This window comes from Colobus angolensis, unplaced genomic scaffold (genome assembly GCF_000951035.1).
Source record: "Colobus angolensis palliatus isolate OR3802 unplaced genomic scaffold, Cang.pa_1.0 Scaffold27, whole genome shotgun sequence".
In the NCBI taxonomy this organism is placed as follows: domain Eukaryota; kingdom Metazoa; phylum Chordata; class Mammalia; order Primates; family Cercopithecidae; genus Colobus; species Colobus angolensis.
In genome coordinates, this window is record NW_012115932.1 from 5,817,250 (window position 1) to 5,838,985 (window position 21,736).

Here is a 21,736-nt window from a genome sequence, read left to right on the forward strand (position 1 = left end):
TAACTCCAGCAGCTATTACTTACTTACCTAATGCACTGCCAGACACTCTGGTAAGTACTTCACATGCATGACCTCACTAACTCTTACAACTTCATGAAATTAGAATTATTTAGGTTTGTTAGGAATTTTTTGAAAAAGAAACTCAGGTATAATTATTTTATCAGTTTTCATGTATCTTATATGAGAGAGAGAGACAAAGAGAATATTTTTCTCTAAGTGTCAGACACTGTCTTAAGCACTGGAAATGTCAAAGTGAACAAGACAATACAGGTTCCTGATGTCATAGACTTTACATTCCGGTGGTTTAGACAAATGATAGAAATGTAATTAAATCATTAAGATAAGTACAACGAATAATATAAACCTATGTAAAAATAGCACCTATGATGGTCAAGGATGATTTCGGTGGGAAATCAACACAAGTTCTGAGATATGAAAGCCAACAACTGATAATATACATGAGCCGGAGAGAAAAGTAAGAGCAAAGGACCTGTGGTTGAGATACATTTGTTAAAATTCTAGAAGGGAAATAAAGTACACATAGCTGAAATGTTGCGGCTGAGACAGAGAATTGCAGGAGATGCTGGATATATATGCGGGGCTATACGCTGGAGGGTGTTTTAGACCACAGCTGAAAGATTGGATTTAATGCTAAGTTTTATTAGAAGCCCTTATAGTTAATCAAATGCTAGTGACCAGGATGCTCTGCTGCTTTTTAAACATGAATTACAAATTCATGTTCTTTCAACTCTGCCAATAACTGTAACAGCATAACTGTTTCAAAAGAGAGCCAGAAAAAAAAAAAAAGAAAAAAGCTAGAGTTGATTTTAAAATACATAAGAATTGCTTTGTAGGAACAAAAATATTTGTACATCCTAGGTGATTTTTAGAAGAAGGAAAGTAAAACCTATTTCTCTAAAGGGTAGGAGAAGTTGGAAAACCCAACAATGAGCCTAGTGAGTCAACCAAGTGAAATTTCATTTTCGGGAACCAAAGCAGTGTATCTTCTCTTTGGGTATGTATTCACATGTGAGTTTTATTCATTCCCTATTGATTGACTAATGCCTGGGGGGAAATGGAAAAAATGTGGAAAACTGCAAGTAAAAATTTGGAATTTGCTGTAAACTTGTAATGGATATATAAAGAAAAACTGCAACCCAAATATTAGAAAGGGCCAATTGAATGAGAAATAGATAAAGCTGATGCTGGGCTTGGAAAATTAGACAACTATATATTTTTTTAAGTTTAAACAAATAGTATCAGTATTCTCTCACTCCCCAAGATAGGCTGAAAACTATAAATTCCAACACCTAAAACAGAGATTGCATAAAAATGAAATGAACTTTGTAAGGGGAATATCAGAGAGTTGGCATACCAATTTTTTCTACCAAGGAGCTTTAGCTGAACCCCCAAAAAAGGGAAAATTTTGTTTATAACAGATGAAGAAGATAGTTAAACCTCAGTAAATAGGTTTTGGCATTATAAGAGAGAAAACCCAGATTCACAGTTGATGAATATGTAAACACTCTATTATACACACTTTAAAGAGACAATGAATAAAAAATATTCTTCCATCACAGAGAGTAATTATCACTCCAAAATATATTTTCTAAATGTATTGACCCTTGAATTGAGGGAAAATGTATAAACACTCATATCTTTTAATGTTATGCTTGTTTTAATCTATCTCTATACTAAAGTAATAACTGAAGGCATATTAAAAAATAATTGCTGTTTTAAAATTTTAGACATACTTACTGTAGAAAAGAAATGGAAAAGAGTTAGAGTCACTTGAACAATTTGACCATAAAGGCATAGGCTCTATTAAGAACCATTGGCAAGCTTCAGCCTTCTGGTATGTTTTTGTTAAAAACAAAATAGAATCACTATTTCTAACTCAGGAGAAATTGTATACACTCTGGTTTGTGGGCTTCCTTGGAATCAAAAGAAAAGCTGGCAACATTAGACCTACATTCTGCAATAAAATATTGGCTACTTCCCCTTCTAGATTGGGCATGAATGTCTCTGTTCTTTATGGTTCTTTCCCAACACCCAGCACCCAGGTCTGGCTTCATTCATTGATACAATCTTTCTGAACCTTGCCGGCATTTGGAGCCCCTGAGTCTATAACGCTGGACAGATCTCAGTGGAAACTAAACAGCTAGGATTTCTTATGCAGTGCCTTCTTCATATATCCAGATATCCGGATATTTGACTCTTTATCTTTCTTATACTTGAGGAAATAACTACACATATATGTAAGTATGTATGTATGTATGTGTGTGTATGTGTGTATTTCTCTCTCTCTCTCTCTCTCTCAATGCTTATAGCAGGAGAGAGAGAGAAAGAGAAACATGCACTCACACGTACTTATATAGTTATCTCCTCAAATATTTAAATGTTCCCTTCTACACTCAGACTCTGGTGAAGACAGAGTAAAAAGCGTAACAAAAACAGCAACCACGTCCTTTGGTGCAGAAAAATTACAAGCCTGTAGGTGATCTTGATTTTAAATGAAACTTCTCAATAACTTCTTATGGTACGGATGACACAATTTTTTAAAATAAAGGACTGTTTCTCTATCTTGGAATCCCTCAGCCTTTTGGTACCTGTTTGCTTTTGCTATTGCCAAAGGTTATTGGGACACAGCAGAAATGACAGATTGTCTGGAGACCATAAGGCTGCTAGCAGCCCAAGGCAGTCCAGGCAGCACCAGGGAGCAAACTTCTACAGACTGCCAGGCCCTGTGCTCTTTAATCAGGACTGCTAAATGATCCAGGTGGCATGAAGTTTGGGCACCTTAGAATAATGCAGAAAAAATAAGTGAATATTCCCTTCCCAACTGTTCCATTTGGGTCTTCTTCACTCAATATAAAATATTTGGGGCAAAGGAGACCTGCTTTTAAGGAGGAGTCAATTATCCTCTATTCATCTATAGGAATACAAAGTAATTACAAACCTAAGAAAAAGCAAAACAAAACAAAACAACAACACAAGAAGAATCTGTTTATCAGACACAGAAAAGGGCAGAAATAGCCACAAGGCTAAAGATTTCTAAAGGCACTTCAAACAGAATGTATGATATTAACCTCTTATTGTACTTCAGATGATTGTTCCCTGCATGAACTAGGTCAAGTCTCTGGACTAATACTCGGCTCCCTCCGAATGTCTGCCTTAGGGGTACACTTCAGTCACCCCAATGTCTTCTGCAAACTCTAGAATTCCCATTTCAGGTTTACTTTTAATTCTTAGTACCTCCATTAAATTGAAGGTTTATCTTTCCTTATCCCCCTTAGTCTCTTCACTGGCAACCAGGCCTTCATTTGCCTCGCCTGGTACCCACAGTCTTAGGTCCTATCTGCCCCTTCCTACACCTGTCACTGGCTCTCAAGACTCTCTCTGGTCAAGTGGTTCACCAGAGAGATATGTATCAAACATAAAATGAACATCACATTAGAGGAAATGTTAATATGGTGTTGAGTCACTTACAAACCAAGCTCTGATCAACTCCAAGGACTATACTCTTAATAGCAACAAAATTTTACTAAAACCATAAGAAAGGGAGTGAATGGAAGAGACAGAATGCACTGGTGAGTTCTGAGGTGAATGCACCCTCATGAGCTTGAAAATCAAGAAAAAATGCTCCTCCATCTACCCCAAATGGACAGGTAAAGCTTGAATAAGCAGTCCAGAAGTAGTGAGTATCCTGGGATGGAGATCAAAAAGACAAAGGTGCCAGTTTAGAATCTACTGGGGCATATTGTGAGAACAATGAGGAAACACTCTATTTAAGCCATTTTTTTCCAATAGGAGAGCAGTTGTGGAAGCTAAGACCACGTTCTAAAATCACATGTCTTAATGTATGCATTATTCCCATTCACAAAAAGATCTACTAAAGTGCAGTGCTTAGGAGTATGAATTCTACTTTAAAGAGAAAAATTTGAAACGTCCACTGACATTAGCTATTTGTGTGAACAAGGTTAAATCCTATATCATGTCTATGCCTTATTTTCCAACTTTTTAGAATAGAAATTTATTATTTAGTTTCTAGACAGATTGGGTAAATTGAATGAGGTAATCCATGGAAAAATTAAATTAAATGTCTTGCATATAGAATTATTCAATAATTATGTCATTAATTATTCAATCATTTGATGTTTCTGAATCATCTATTTGGTTATATTTGCTGTGTTTGACATGAGTACTAGAAGTATGAGTAACATTGAGTTCCTGGACTCATCATCTCATCATCTGTGAAGAAAGAGAGAAGTTAACCAATAGTTTTAATACCACATCATATGTAATGTATTGAAGGTGAATACAAAAGGCCTCACCCTGATGGCAGTGGAGTGAGTAACACCTGAGGCCAAAGGGTTTGCGGTGCTGAGGAGCAATACCTGATTCAGGACTAGGAGGTTAGATCGGTTTTCCACAACACAGAAGTAGGAGCTGACAAAACAGAAAGGATCTTCCAAGAAGGAATCATAGGTACCAAGGTCTCCCAAATAGTTCAAATTGACTTAGCCAAATGGTTCACCTGGAGCATACCCGGCCAGGACAAGAGATGGGGTTGGAGAGTTTCCCAAGGACCTGACATTCGTTCAAGACCGATTCAAGTAGTGACGGTGGAGGTTACTTTCTGCGTGAAAATCACAAGAAAAAAAGAAGGAAGGCAAGTGACTTCATAGAGTCTGTTATGATGATTAAAAGCATTGGCTTTGGAGAAAGGGAGACTTTGCATTTCAAACACGGTTGTTACCTTCATAGTTTCAGGTAAGTTAACTGGTGCAAATCTCATCTTCCTTATTTGTGAAATGGGGACATTTCCTCATGGAATTACAATGGTGATTGAATAAGGTAATGTTAACAAAACGATTAGCTCAGTGCCTGGCCTATAACACAGATTCTATATTTGCTAGCCCCACTTACCACTGATTATTTTATTAATGGAAAAGGCTTTGTTAGAGAAGTCACAATGAAAGGGGTGGCCCTTTATAACATGTGGCCCTACTCCTGTAAACATAGCTGGTTTTACCAAAGCTTCAAAACTGACACAAAATTCTTTCAAGTAATTTGAAAGTTGAGTGGCTTAAATGCTATGCTTGAACTAAGATGTCACAATGGAAATATGAGATAACACTTATTAGTTCCTCACTATGTGTCAGGTATATAGTTACTATGTTATCCAATTATCAACCATACTTTACAAATTTAAAAAGAGAAGAATTAAGTAAATTAGGCAAGTCATCATAAATAATCAGTAATTTATTAATTCAGTGTTTGATTTAAAAGGAAAATTTGAATTGGATTATGTAAGCTGAAAGCTCTTGTCTAGAAAATCAGAAAAAAAGTAAATTTTAATGTTGATTGATTAGTGGTAATCTTGGACAAGCTCTTTTACCCTCTCCAGCCCTTGACTTTCACATCTGTAAAGTGAATAGATATGTTTGAGGCATTCTAAAAATTTTATGTTTCTATAATTTTATAATAGCTTTCTATAGATTTATCAGTCAAGCTGGCCTATTCTACATCTTCTTGGGAAATTTCTGAAACAATTTAATTCAAAAAGCTACTAGAAGTTAATGCATGATCCCATCGTAGAATGAAAAATTCCTACCATTCTTATTCACACTTCCTCACTTCTTTCCCCAGGCAGGCATTACGAATCAATCACCACACTCATTCATGCCAAGACTGGATGAGGCCTGATTATCCCCGTGAAATCAGAAATGACAGATGAAGTAAAACTTATTTGTCAAGACATCTGCATAGTGATGAAAAGTTAGCAAGAAAAAAAAAAAAAAACTCTAGATTTCACAAGAACCATTTTGAATACAAAGTTTGCTATGCTGGGGCCAAAATACTCTCGTTATTTTTTTTTACAACTCCTTGAATTCTACCTGCCGTCAATGAAATCAAGCACCATGTAATTCCTACAGCCTTTCCAGTTATCTAGCCTAACATTAATACTTCTCATTTTGTTTAGTAACCAGAGGACGGGCTTCCTGTGCCTTGATTATATTCAATTTGGAGAATGATTATATAATGTATAGAGTTAAATGAGTTTTTCTTACATTTATTCATTCGTTATTCAACAAATATTAGCTAATTTGTTTTTATAAATGAGGCAGTGATCTAGGCACTATAAATAAAATATAACGATGATAGACACAGATTCTACAGTTGAAGTTCCTTTCTCACAGTAGATAGGCAAAAACTGTAAAATGTAATTAGCAGGTTATAGGAACACAGAGTAGGAGTGTCTCAGGCATGAAGGAAGTCTTCCTGGAAAACATGAAGTTGAGTTCTAGAGGATGTGTAGTAATTAGAGAAATACAAATAAAAGCAATATGGTTCCATGATAAGGGGACATGAGGAACAAATGTCTAGAGCCAAATGAAAGGATGATAAATTAGTGAAGGAGGGAGAATTCAGTAAGTCTCAGGTACAACGTGAAAAATGGTAAGAGATAAAATTGAAGAACAATAAAGGGATCTATTAATAAATGTTGTTGGAAACAAATTCAACTATGGATAACTTTTTAGAAATAAAATAATTTAAACTGACTAATGTGGTTTGACTGTGGGCTGGGCCCAGGCCCCCCTTGCTATGTGCAGTCTAGTGACTTGGTGCTCTGCATCATAGCTTCTCTAGCAGCGGTTTAAAGGTGCCAAGGTACAGCTCAGGCCATGGCTTCAGAGGGTGCAAGCCCCAATCCTTGGCAGCTTCTTCATGGTGTTGAGCCTGCAGGTGCACAGAAGTCAAGAATTGAAGTCTGGGAACCTTCCCCTGGATTTCAGAGGAGATACGGAAATGCCTGGATGTCCAGGTAGAAGTTTGCTGCAGGGGGGCACTCCTCATGGCAAACCTCTGCTAGGGCAGTAAGGAAGGGAAATGTCAAGTTGCAGTCCCCACACAGAGTCCCTACTGGGGCACCTCCTAGTGGAGCTGTGAGAGAGGGCCACCATCCTCCAGACCCCAGAATGGTTGATCCACTGACAGCTTGCACCATGAACCTGGAAAAGCTGCAGACACTCAATACCAGCCTATGAAAGAGCCAGAAGGGAGGCTCTATCCTGCAAAGCCAAGTGAGTGGAGCTGCCCAAGACTATGGGAACCAACCTCTTGCATCAGCATGACTTGGGTGTGAGACATGGAGTCAAATGAGATCATTTTGGAGCTCTAAGATTTGACTGCCCTGCTGGATTTCGGACTTTCATGGGGCTTGTACCCCTTTGTTTTGACCAGTTTCTCCCATTTGGAATGGGAATATTTACTCAATGTCTGTACACTAATTGTATCTAGGAAGTAACTAACTTCCTTCTGATTTTACAGGCTTATAGGCGGAAGGGACTTGCCTTGTCTCAGATGAGACTTTGGACTGTGGACTCTTGAGTTAATGTTGAAATGAGTCAAGACTTTGGGGGACTGTTGGGAAGACATAATTGGTTTTTAAATGTGAGATCATGAGATTTGAGAAGGTCCAGAGGCGGATTGATATGGTTTGGCAGTGTCTCCATCCATATCTCATCTTGAATTGTAGCTCCCATAATTCTCATGTGTTGTGGGAGGGACCCAGTGTGAGGTAATTGAGTCATGGGGCGGGTCTTTCCCATGCTGTTCTTGTGATTGTGAATAACTCTCATGTGATCTGATGGTTTTATAAAGGGGAGTTCCCCTGCACATGTCCTCTTGCCTGCCACCGTGTAAGACTTTTTTTGCTTCCCCTTCAACCTCCACCATGATTGTGAGGCCTCCCCAGCCACATGGAACTGTGAGTCAATTAAACTTCCTTTCTTTATAAATTACCCAGTCTTGGGTATGTCTTTCTTAGCAACATCGGAACGGACTAATACACTGGCTAAACCACATAATTGAAATAGAAGCTGTCTAGTCAGATCACAAGAAATGTAGAAACAAAGCAGTTCCCAGAGATCTCAGTAGCAGAGATTCATGACATCTTTGTTAGGGCACAGTCATGGCATTGCATTGACTCAGTTCTGATCGACTTTAGTCCTTTTTGGCACTCTACTATGTATTCAATTCTTGGAAAAGATTGATTGATCTTGTTTGGTTCATGTCTGCATTCTCTAGAGCAGCACTGTTGTTGACAGTCCTAACAGAACACTATGAAACGTGAGAAGTAAGTTCTTCTGAAACAAATGTGCACTATGTAGGCAAAAGGAGCTGCAAAGGACAAAGAGCAACAGACTCCAGACATGCATACCACATTATCATGAGAAATGTGCATGCTAAACTGAAGACAATAGAGTGACACTCGGCAATTCATACAGGAGAATGACATGAGCAGGTCTGCACTGAAGATAAATAAAATGAAGTATGGATTATAGGTGGATCATCTTGAAGGCCTAAAGTTATAAAAGTGAGAGATTATGGATGGAGATCTGAACAAGATAGTAGTAGGAGGAACAGACAGAAGAAAACTAGTTCAAGAGATATTAACCTGTAGAAGGAAAAGGGCAAGGGAAGCCATATGTATTAGAGCAGCTAACATATTTTCAGGAACAAAGCAATAACTCAGCAAATATCTATTGATATGACATAAACACAGAACACTATGTCTTAGAAGGTGCTTAGTAAATTTTGGCACTTTTAGATATTCTATGCATTACAACACCTGAATTTTTTCAAATTGCTCTTATTTTCTTTACATAATTCATAAAAATTTCTTTAATCCCTCAATCTTCAGAGTTGTATTGCCTAATTATAAGTAAGGATGTTTGCATTTTTAGGGAAAATGTAATTGTTTCATTTGAAGAAGAATCTTTATGTGAGAATTAAATTGAACATTTAGAATAAATAGTTTCAAACATGCACATGTTGCTTAAAATGCAAGAAGATAGAAAACCTTGGTAGGTGGACATGTAAGAGTAACTCTAATAAATCTTCCAAATTTTACATTTGTTGATGATGATAGCCTTTACGAAGCTCTGATTCCAGCCTTTTTCTCTTCTACAACTGTGACAAATGCAGAAGTATTTTTCACTCATTTTGAGAAAATAAAACAATTTTCTTAGCACAAGGAATTTCACAGTAATTAATTGGAAGATATGGAAGTTAATAAGATTTTATATAATCTAATTTGTGTGAATTAAATCATTTTAGTTGTTAAGCTTGTGGAATGGCAGCCCAAATTTTAGATAATTCCTTGTTTCTGGAACAAAGTAAGATGAGCAAGGAAAAAAAAAAATGATCACCAAAATGTGTGAAACAAAACCAAAAGAAAAACATTGTAGACAAAAAGGTTGCTTTAGCATACCAACCTGAGTAGGGTTTTGGGAGTTACAGATGAAAATCTATAGTTATCACCCTATGCACCACTGCTACAAAAGAAGAAAATGAGAAAGTAGAGTTAGGGCTCAGGAGAGTTAGAATTGAAATACAAATTAAATGTAATCATGCAATGTATTACCACCTATGCACCTGCACAGCTCAAAAACTCATTTCAGCATAAACACAGCAATGGGCTGTTCCATCTGTAACAAGCTGACATCAAAAGGGAAAATAAAACGATCTATTTTCACAATTGAAGCATACTCTTGAGTAAAGAAATGTGATTTTAAGGGCATAGTTGGCACAGTGTTGCAATTCACATGAACTGTTCATTTGAAAGAATATCATTGATCAATCTCTTTTTATTTTCCTTCCTCTCCTATCCCCTTGTCTTCTTGAACACTGGAAATATAAGATCAAAAATTTGAATTTGGAGGAATAAAACATTAAAAGAGAAATGATTCACAGTTGATTGAAAATAAGTTTTCCAGTGATGATTTTAAGAACAGTGTATGTAATCATGTCCTATGCTCCAAAGTACAATTGCAATTATTTAGAAAAAAAAAAAAAATTACCATACTCCAATTACAACACCTAAATGGATTTTAATATGAACTCACATGCCTTGTGTATACATGGAGTTTATAACTGGTGAGCATCAAGCACTAGAGAATGGTTATTTCTTCCACCCTCGCAGGGAAGTTTGAGGATCCTGAAACTTATATATTACATTATATAACATATATATTACATATAATACACACACATATGTGTATATATGTGCATACATATAGTCACATACATTCTAGATATATACAATAAAAAAGAAATTGTGGTGCAAAGGAATATTATTCAGACTTAAAAGATACGAGGATACTTCCATTTGTGACAATATAGATGAACATGGAGGACATTACGCACAGTGAAATAAACCAAACACAGAAAGGAAAACACTGCATGACTTTTTTATATGTGGAATCTAAAAAATGACAAATACATAGAATCAGAGAGAGTAGCGAAGTAGTTATCAGTGTGAGGAAGAGAAAATGGGAAGGGGTAGGTCAACAGGTACAAATTGTCATTATGTGGGATGAACCTATCTGAAGATGCAATGTGCAACGAGAGAACTAAATTTCATATTATACTATATATATATTCAAAAATACATAAGTCAATAATAAAAAATCAATTTATGTATATATAATACAGTAAATAATTGTGTGTACCGTATACAACTACTTCAGAAATATTCTAGCTAGAAAAGTCAAAATAGCCCTATGCTTAAAAAAAGTGAAAAAAATATTTTCACATATAAATGTGATGGTTAATACTGAGTGTCAAGTTGATTGAGTTGAGGGAGACAAAGTGTTAATCCTGGGTGTGTCTGTGTGGGTGTTGTCAAAAGAGATTAACATTTGGGTCAGTGGGCTGGAGAAGGCAGATCCACCCTTAATCTGATATGCACAAGCTAATCAGCTTCCAGGAAATATAAGGTAGGCAGAAAAACCTGAAAAAGGAGAAAGACAGGCCTAGCTTCCCAGATTACATCTTTCTCCCATGCAGGATGCTTCCTGCCTTCGAACATTGAACTCCAAGTTCTTCAGTTTTGAGACTCAGACTGGCTGTCCTTGTTCCTCAGTTTGCAGACAGCCTATTGTGAGACCTTGTAATCATATAAATTAATACTTAATAAATTCCCATGTGTATATATATGATATATATGTGATGCTGTTCCTTTATTTATATAAATGTTGGATTCATTGTTAAAAGACCACATGGGTGTACAGGCTCCTGGACTACTATATATATATATATATATACTATGTATATATCTTATTAGTTCTGTCCCTTTAAGAGAACCCTGACTAATACAGTAACCATTTTCTACTAGTATTTAGGCAGGTATATACAGTATTTAGTATTTAGTATTCTACTAGTATTTAGGCAGGTAGAATAGTATTTAGTATTCTACTAGTATTTAGGCAGGTAGATACAGTATTCCACTAGTATTTAGGCAGGTAAATACAGTAACCATTTTCTACTAGTACTCCACTAGTATTTAGGCAGGTAGATTAGGATATGTACTAATTAGTAGCAACACTTAAACAAGTGCAATATTGCATTACTGAGATAAAGCACCCTCACTGAAGGCATTGCTCTTTCTTTTTTTTATCAAAATAAAGGAAAAAGAAATATGATTACTAGTATTCTTGGGCTTTTTAGCAAGTTTGTTACATTTCTCACATTCTTGATATGTCTGTGATATAAAATATTTCCATTCCAACTGTACGTATATAGGTCACTCATTCATTCATTTGAACATGATTTTAAAGAGAAAGTATTCATTTAAATGCTTCTTTGTCAGAAATATATCATCCTCATTGTCTTGAGAAACTGCCCTTTTACAGGTCACCTAAAAATATGAAATTCTGTTTTACATGCGTAACTGAGTAATCAGGAAAAGCTTGGAAGTGAGTTCACTGGAGAGGTAAGTGAACACAAACCTTCATTTGTCTTGAGAGTATCTCCCTATGAACTGTAACTTGGCTTCTAATACAGCATAGTCACCGATGGCCAATACATTCAGGTTTTGACTTCTACGACCGGAGTGTGATTGCTAGTAATTATTCAGACTCCTAATCAGTGCAAATATTTTAGTTTATTTTTCCCCAGTACCAGCATGCCTACTGGTTGGTTTGGCCTCATTCACTCTGATCCCTGGAAGTGTTTCCCACATTGGTGGGTTCAAGCACATTGCTGCAAGCTACCTAAATTCTTAAAGCCTGCCAATGGCCTGCAGTTAAAGCATTACCACACACTAAAATGGTAAAAATAAATAATCATTCTTACATGTGGGATTTAAAGCTTCTGCAGGTGCTGTATAATGCATCTCCTGTTTTAATGGCCTTGGAAATAAGGCATGGAATTGTCCGAATTTAAGATAGAAAAATCCAGTGAGGTACTGATGCCATCATCATACTGACTGACAGCCTGCTGTATTGACCACTCAGCAAAATGGGCTGAACTGACAGCAATGTGCTGGCCACAGAAGATGCTGTTCCTACATTTATATAAACACTGGATTCATTGTTAAAAGACCAGATGATTGTACAGGATCCTGGACTACCCAGATATGTATTGCTTAACGAATGACCATATGTGTTGACTGACTATGGGAACAGATCCAAATATTTAGCAACAAGTTGATCGTATTGTCACACATGTACCTGCCCAAAGAGGGTTCCACATATAGAGGAAAAATCCTTTCTGCCAGCAAAACCTATGCATTCAGTTACATTTCCTTGGGATTGTGAAAGTCTGGAGACTCTTATGCATCCTAATAGTCCTTTCCTTCTTCTTCTTCTTCCTTTTTTCTTTTTTTTTTTTTTTTTTGAGATGAAGTTTCAGTCTTGTTGCCCAGGCTGGAGTGCAATGGCATGATCTTGGCTCACTGCAACCTCTGCCTCCCAGGTTCAAGCGATTCTCCTGCCTCAGCCTCCAGAGTAGTTGGGATTACAGGAATGCACCACCATGCCCAGCTAATTTTGCATTTGTATTAGAGATGTGCTTTCTCCATGTTGGTCAGGCTGATCTCAAACTCCTGACCTCAAGTGATACATCTACCTCTGCCTCCCAAAGTGCTGGGATTATAGGCGTGAGCCACCGTGCCCGGCCTAGTCCTTTGCTTCTACGTGTCTAATTTAAACCATCACTGCCTGTGTTTGTGGTATTTGTCCCAGCAGCATACCTGACAAGTTTCTTCTGTGAGAAAGAGAAAGGATAATATATTCAGAAAGAGCCATTATAGAGGGCTTCAACGTACCAGTAATTTCCCATTACTGTGCTGTGTAGTGAGCACACACAGGAATTTATTTCACTTTTATCCTTTGAACTGAACAATAGCACAATATGTAATTTTTGGTATGTGTAATTTCCATAATATTTCATGTTATTTAATATATGACAATTCTACTCCTGCTGTTTCCAAATCGTGCACTGAAACACACTGGGGTGTCAGAAAATTTACATGGGTGCTGTGGGATATTATACAATTTTTAGGTAGACACAGATATTATACAATTTTGCACAACTGTGAGTGTGCAAACTATCAGCCTGATGAAGAATATAGTGTCAATATTAAATTGCTACATCCCTTCAATGACGTCATTTCTTTGCAAAAGTTGGTTTTCAGTAGTTATTGCAATAAAAGTTGGTAGTATGCAAAATCTATGTGTAACAGAAAATGAGAGTAGGAATGTCCTATCTGATTACAAAATTTGAGAACTTGTTCAGTGCCCAAGTTCACTTGGTGTTAGTACACAAATATTTAAGTGATTTGGGAGAATCTACATAATAGATGAAATACACATATATATCCTTATTCATGTGTATGAATATATGATGTACCTTGTTTTTTTGCACTTTGCTTTATTGTGCTCTGCAGATGCTGTGTTTTGTACAAATGGGAGGTTTGTGGCAACCCTATATCAAGCAAGTCTTTCGGGGCCATTTATCCAACAACATGAACTCACGTCATATCTCTGTGTCACGTTAGGGTAATTCTCAGAATATTTTAGACTTTTTCTTTATTATTATATCTGTTGTAATGATCTCTGATCTTTGATGTTACTATTTTAATTGTTTTGAAACACCACTAACCACACTCACATAAAACAACAAACTTAATTGATAAATGTCGTTTGTGTTCTGATTGCTCCACTAGTTGGCCTCTCTCTTTTTCTCCTTGGGCCTTCCTATTCCCTGAGACACAAATATACTGAAATTAAGCCAATTTGTAATTCTATAATGGCCTCTAAGTGTTCAAGTGAAAGACAGTTGAACATTTTTCACTTTATATAAGAACTAATAATGATTACACTTAGTGAAAAAGACATGTCAAAAGCTAAGACAGGCCAAAAGCTGGGCCTCATGCACCAGTTAGGTTGTGAATGGAAAGGAAAAATCTTGAAGAAATGAAAAGTGCTACACCAGTGAAAGCATAAATAATAAAAAAGTGAAACATCTTTGCTGCCAATATGGAGAAAGTTTCAATGGTCTAGATAGATCAAACCAGCCACCACATTCCTTAAGCCAAAGCCTAATCCAGAGCAAGGCCCTAACTCTCTTGAGTTCTATGAAGGCTGAGAGGAGGGAGGAAGTTGCAGAAGAAAAATGTAATGCTAGCAGAGGTTTGTTCATGAGGTTCAATGAAAGAAGCCAACTCCATAACATAAAAGTGCAAGGTGAAGCAACAAGTGTTGATGGAAAAGCTGCGACAAGTTATCTAAAGATCTAGGTAAATTAATTGATGTAGGCGGTTACAATACACAATGGAGTTTCAATAGACACAAGAGCCTTCTGTTGGAAGAAGATGCAATGAGGACTTCGGAAGCTAGAGAGGCTTTAATTCCTGGCTTCAACCCTTCAAAGGACAGAGTGACTCAATCTTATTAGGGGCTAGTGCACCTGGTACCTTTAAGTTAAAACCAATGCTTATTTACTATTCTGAAAGTCATACAGCCCTTAAGAATTATGCTGAATCTACTCTGCCTGTGTTGTATAAGTGCAGTGACAAAGCTTGAATGAAAGCATATCTGTTACAGCACAGTATGCTGAGTACGTTCAGTCCACTGTTGAGACTTACTGTTCAGAAAAGCAAAAAAGCCCTTTTAAAAATTACTGCTCATTGAAAATGCACCTGGTCACCCAAGAATTCTGATGGAGATGTACAAGGAGATTAATGTTTACATGCCTGCTAATATGCCATCCATTCTACAGTTCATGGATCAAGCAGTGATCTTGACTTTCAAGTTTTGTTATTCAAGAAAGGCATTTCACAAGGTTACAGCTGCCATAGGTAGTAAATTGCCTCGTGGATCTGGGAAAAGGAAAATGAAAACCTTCTGGAAAGGATTCACCATTCTAGAGGCCATTAAGAACATTTGTGATTCATAGGAGGAGGTCAAAATAGTAATGTTAACAGAAGGTTGTAAGAAGTACATTTCAACCCTAATGTGTGGGTTGAACCCTACAGGGGTCCAAGACTTCAGTGGAGAAACTCATTACATATGTGGTGAAAACAGCAAGAAAACTAAAAGGAGAAGTGGACCATGAAGATATAACTGAATTGCTGCAATCTCATGATAACACTTGAAGGAATGAGGAGTTGCTTCTTATGGATTAAAATAGAAAGTGATTTCTTGAGGTGGAATCTACTCCTGCTGAAGATGCTGTGAGCATTGTTGAAATAACAAGAAAAATTAGAATTACATAAACTTACTTGATAAAGCAGCAGCAGGGGTTTGAGAGAATAGACTCCCATTTTAAAGATGTTCAAACTGTGGGTAAAATGCTATCAAACAGTATCACCTGCTAATGATATTTTATGGGTGTGGAAGTGTCAATTAATGTAGCAAATTTTACTGCTGTCTTATTTAAAGAATTTGCCACAGCTAACTCAGCCTTCAGCAACCACCACCCTGATCAGTTTCCAAAAACATTGAGGCATTACCTTCCACCAACAACAATATTATGACTCACTGAAGGCTCAGATGATTGTTAACATTGTTTAGCAATGAAGTACTTTTAAATAAGGTATGTACATTGTAGTTTTAGACATAATGGTATAACACACTTAATAGACTACAGTATAGCATAAACATAATTTTATATGCACTGGGATACCAAAAAATTATTACTCGCTTTATTGCAATATTCACTTCATTGCAGTGGTCTGGAAGCATACCCCAATATCTCAAAGGTATGCCTTTATTTTACTCATATATATGTGTATACACACACACGCACATACACACATACACACACACACTTTTTACTCAAGAGTGCTCTGAAAAAAATTACTGAGACTCTAAAGATGCCTTCAATCCCTGGTATACTCTACTATAGGTGCTATTTTATATTATGTAAATACAGAGATCTTAAATACTTGTGGGGATAAAAAAGAAACAACCCATGTAAGCAAATATACAAAAAAAAAAAAAAAATAGCCCACCACAGTGGCTCACAGCTGTAATCTCAGTCCTTTGGGAGGTCAAGGTGGAAGGATTGCTTGAGCCCAGGAGTTTGAGACCAGTCTGTGCAACATAGTAAGAGCCCATCTCTACAAACAATGAAAAAATTAGGCAGGCATGGTGGTGTGCACCTGTGGTCTCAGCTACCTGGGAGGCTGAGGTGGGCGGATTGCATGAGCCCAGGAGGTCAAAGTCGCAGTGAGCTGTGATTGCCCCACTGCACTCCAGTCTGGGTGACCCTGTCTCAAAAATAAAATAAATTAAAATAAAAATAAGAAAATAACTGAAAAAACATGTTCTGCAGTGAATTAAAATAGAATCCTCTAATGAATGACCAAGTCACTAGTTTAGATAGGATTCTACTATCACATATAATTGAAAATGCTGACGTATATAAAAAAACTTCAAATTTTTGTCTGGAATAATTAATTAATAGATATTATTTTTAGAGTACTTTTAGGCATATTGAAAATCGAGGTCCAGAGCTCCTATATACTTCCTCCCCCTTCCTCAGAGTTTCCCATATAATTAATATCTTGTGTGATTGTGTGTAGTATATTTGTAACAATTGACAAGAGACCAAATATTGACACACTGTTGTTATCTAAAGATGATATTTTACATTAAGATTCACTTTTTGTTTTGTACAGTCTGTGGGTTTTGAAAAATGAATTATGTCAGTATCCACCATTAGAATATTATTTTCTCCAAATTTGTGACTTGTCTTTTCTATCTCTTAACAGTATCTTTCACAAAGTAAATAATAATAATTTTAAAGAGGTCAAAAGTATCATTTTTTTCTTTCATGTATGGTGCTTCTAGTTTTGCATTTAAAATTCATCAGCAAACCAAGGTCATCTAGAATTTCTCCTATATTATATTTCAGAAGTTTTTGAGTCTCATATCTCACATTTAGGTCTTAGATTCATTTTGAGTTAATTTTTGAGAAAGCAGTAAGGCCAATGTCTAAATATTTTTTTTGAAGGGAGTACTTTTTTTTTTGAGAGGAGGCATGTGATGTTTAGTTGTTTATTCAAAAGAAATTTATTAAAAATAACATCTTTTTGCCATTGAATATCCTTCTTTTTGTCAAAGATCAGTTAACTATTATTTGTATGGATCTATTTTTAGGCTCTCTATTCCATGATGCATGATTTATTTTTCTATTCTTTATCTAATATCACACTATAATAATTATTGTAAGTTAATAATGATTCTTGAAATTTGGTAGTGTCGGGCTGACTTGCTTACTCTGCTTCAGTATTATATCACCTCTTCTGGTACTTTAGCCTTTCTATGAAAATTTCAGAATCAATTCATCTATATTCATACATTAACTTGCTGTGATTTGGTCAGGACTGCATTGAATTTATAGATGAGGTTGGAAAGATCTGGCATTGAGATTTCCTTTATCAATGAACATAAAATGCCTCTCCATTTATTTAGTTCTTTAATTTTTGTCATTGGTGTTTTGTAGATTTTCTCAAATAAATATTGTATTTTCTCAAATAAATCAGTTTGAATTTTTTTCCTCAGTAATTAGGCTAAAGTAATAATAATACTAATAATAATATTACTGGAAATTTTGGGCTCAAGTGATTCTCTCACCTCAGTTGGCTAGGACTACAGCCATGTGCCACCATGCCGGGCTAATTTTTTAAACTTTTTTCTAGAGATGAAGTCTTCCTATGTTTCCAGACTGGTCTCAAAATCCTGGACTCAGGCAATCCTGTTACCTTGGCCTCCCAAAGCACTGGGTGGACCTCATTTAATAGTAGCGTGTTTTAATTTCGAATGCAAATTGCTCATTGCTAGCATATAGGAAAGTAGCTGACATTTTGTTTGTTTGCTGTTTTCTTTAATAATTTAAACTTTTATTTTAGATTCAGGATACACATGTGCAGATTTATTACATGGGTATATTTGCATGATGCTGAGGTTTAGGGTATGATTGATCTGATCACAAGGTACTAAGCATAGTACCCAATAGTTTGTTTTTAACCCTTGAATCACCCTTTCCCTACCTCTCCTGTCTAGTAGTCTCCAGTGTCTATTGTTGTCGTCCTTATGTCCATGAGTGCCCAATGTTTGGCTCCCACTTATAAGTGAGAGTATGTGGTATGTGGTTTTTTGTTTCTACATTAATTTGCTTAGAATAATAGTCTCCAGCTGCAACCACGCTGCTGCAAAAGACATGATTTCATCCTTTTTTAGGGTGGTGTAGTATTCTATGCTACATATGAAATATATTTTCTTTATTTAATATATCATTGATAGGCACCTATGTTGATTCCATGTCTTTGCTATCATGAATAATGCTGTGATGAACATGCAAGTTGATATGTCTTTTCTGTATAGAGCAATGTATATTCTTTTGTATATATACTCAGTAATGGGATTGCAGGTCAAATGGTTGTTCTGTTTTAAGTTCTTTGAGAAACCTCCAAACTGCTTTCTACTGTGGCTGAACTGATTTATGTTCCCACCAACAGTGCATAAATGTTCCCTTTTCTCTGCTGCCTCACCAGCATCTTTTTTTAAAAAAAACTATTTAATAATAGCCATTCTAACTGGTTTGAGATGGTATCTCATTGTCGTTTGGATTTGCATTTCTCTGATGATTAGTCATGTGGAGATTTTTTTCATGTTTTTTGGCCACTTGTATATCTTCTTTTGAGAAATATCTGTTCATGTCTTTTGCTCTTTTTTTTTGAAACTTTAGAGTTCCTTTATTGAAAGGTACTTGCTGATCAATATTTGCAAATCATATGTCTGATAAGGAAACTGTATCTGGAATATATAAGAACACTTATAACTCAATAATAAAAAAAAACAAGCAGAACAATTTAAAAATGTACAAAGAATTTGAATAGACATTTTCCCGAGGAAGATACACAAATGGTTAACAAGAACATGAAATGATGCCCAACATCATTAGTCATCAGGGAAAAGAAAAAATCAAAACCACAGTGAGATACCACCTCATTGCCATCAGGATAGCTATAACCACAATGTCAGACAATAACAAGTGTTATCAAGGGTGTGGAGCAACTGAAACCCCCATATATTTTTGGTGAGAATGTAAAATGGTGCAGCCACTGTGGAAAGCAGACTGGCAATTCCTTAAATAGTTAAACATATAGTTACAACATAACCCAGTAATTCTACTTCTGGGAATATACCCAAAAGAATTCAAAGGAGGGACTCAAACAAATATTTGTACATTGCTGTTCAGAGCAGCATTATATATAAGAACCAAAAGTTGGAAACAACCCGAATGTCCATCAACTGATAAATGGATAAAATAATATGGCACATTCACACAATAGAATATTATCTGGCCACAAAACGGAATAAAGTACTGAGTCATGTTACTTCAAAAAAAAAAAAAGACTTTTAGTTTCAGGGGTACTGTGCAGGTTTGTTATATAGGTAAATTTCATGACACGTGGGTTTAGTGTACAGATTATTTCATTGCCAGGTAATGAGCATGGTATCTCATAGGTAGTTTTTCAGTCCTCACCCTCTGCCTTCAGTCCTTGCACCCTCTGCCTTCTTCAAGTAGGCCCTGGTGTCTATTGTTCTCTTTTTTGCATCCATGTGTACTCAGTGTTTTGCTCTCACTTATAAGTGAGAACATAAGGTATTTGGTTTTCTGCTCCTGCATTAGTTCACTTAGTCTAATGGCCTCCACTTCCATCCATGTTGCTGCAAAGGACACGACCTCATTCTTTTTTTTATAGCGGCATAGTATTCCATGGTGTATACGTACCAAAGTTTCTTTATCCAATCCACTGTTGATGGGCATTTATGTTGACTCCATGTCTTTGCCATTGTGAATAGTGCTGCAATTAACAAAACATATGTATGTGTCTTTCTGGTATCTTTTGCCCTTTATTAAAATGAAATTGTTTGTTTTTTGCTTGCTCAGTTGTTATGTATCTTATAGATTCTGGATATTAGTCCTTTGTCAGATGCATAGTTTGCAAATATTTTCTCCCATTCCGTAGGATATTCTGTTGACTCTGTTGATAGTTTCTTTTGCTGTGTAAGCTCTTTTGTTTATTATGTCCCACTTGTCTTTTTATGTTTTCTTCTGAGGACTTAGTCATAAAATATTTCCCAAGGACGATCTCCAGAATGGTGTTTCCTAGGTTTCCTTCTAGGATTCTTATAGCATTAAGTCTTACATTTATATCTTTAATTCCATCTTGAGTTAATGTTTATTCATGGTGAACGGTAGTGGTCTAGTTTCATTCTTCTGCATATCGCTAGTCAGCCATTCCAGCACAATTTGTTGACTAGGGAGTCTTTCCCTCATTGTTTATATTTGTGGATGTTGTAAAAGATCAAGTGGCTATAGGTATGTGACTTTATTTCTAGGTTCTCTATTCTGTTCCAGTGGTTAATGCTATGTTTCCATACTAATACCATGCTGTTTTCATTACTGTAGTATTATAATATAGTTTGAAGTCAGATCATGTGATGCCTCTAGCTTGTTCTTTTTCCTTAGAATTGCTTGGGCTATTCTGGCTCTTTTTTTGGTTCCATATGAGTTTTAGAATAGTTTATTTCAGTTCTGAGAAAAATGACGTTGGCAGATGATAAGAATAGCCTTGAATCTGTAAATTGCTCTGGGCAGTATGGCCATTTTAATGATAATGATTCTTCCAATTTATAAGCATGGAATGTTTATTCATTTGTTTGTGTAATCTCTGATATCTTTGAGTAGGATTTTGTAGTTCTCCTTGTAAGGCTCTTTCACCTCCTTTGTTAGATGCGTTCCTAAGTATTTTATTTTTTTTAGCTACTCTACATAAGATTGCATTCTTGATTTGGCTCTCAGCTTGAATGATATTATTGTATAGAAATAGGACTTATTTTTGTATGTTGACTTTTGTGTTCTGAAACTTTACTGAAGTCATTTATCAGTTCCAGGAACCTTAGGCAGAATCTTTAGGGTTTTCTAGGTGTAGAATCATATTGTCAGTGAAGAAAGTTAGTTTGACTTATTTTTCTATTTGGATACATTTTATTTCTTTCTTTTGCCTGATTGCTCTGGATAGGACTTCCAATTTGCATATATTAATCTTTATTCTTCAACCATGCTATAGTCACTTACTAAATCCAAGAGTTTTCTTCTGTTGATTCTCTGGGATATTCTAAATAGACAATCATCATGTCATTTGTGAACAAAGACAGTTTTATTTCTACTTTCCCAATCTATCTTTCTTTCCCTTTTAAACATTTTATTTTACTTTTTTTTGTTGATGTTGTCTTAGTGTTGGCTACAATTTCCAGTATGTTGTGAATAGAAGTGGTCAGAGGTGACTTCCTTGTCCTGTTCCTGACCTTAAGGGAAAATATTCAGTTTCTCACCTTTGGGTATGATGCCAGCGGCAGGTTTTACG

The 21,736-nt window shown here is 36.1% G+C and overlaps 1 long non-coding RNA gene across 1 annotated transcript in view; it reads right to left on the reverse strand.

The window, feature by feature from the left end:
- Window positions 1–21,736, reverse strand: part of LOC105515800 — a 99,031-nt gene that overhangs the window by 8,933 nt on the left and 68,362 nt on the right. The window contains exon 2 of the long non-coding RNA XR_001002390.1: window positions 4,398–4,639. This is a non-coding gene — a long non-coding RNA (uncharacterized LOC105515800). The remainder of the gene's footprint in view (window positions 1–4,397; window positions 4,640–21,736) is intronic.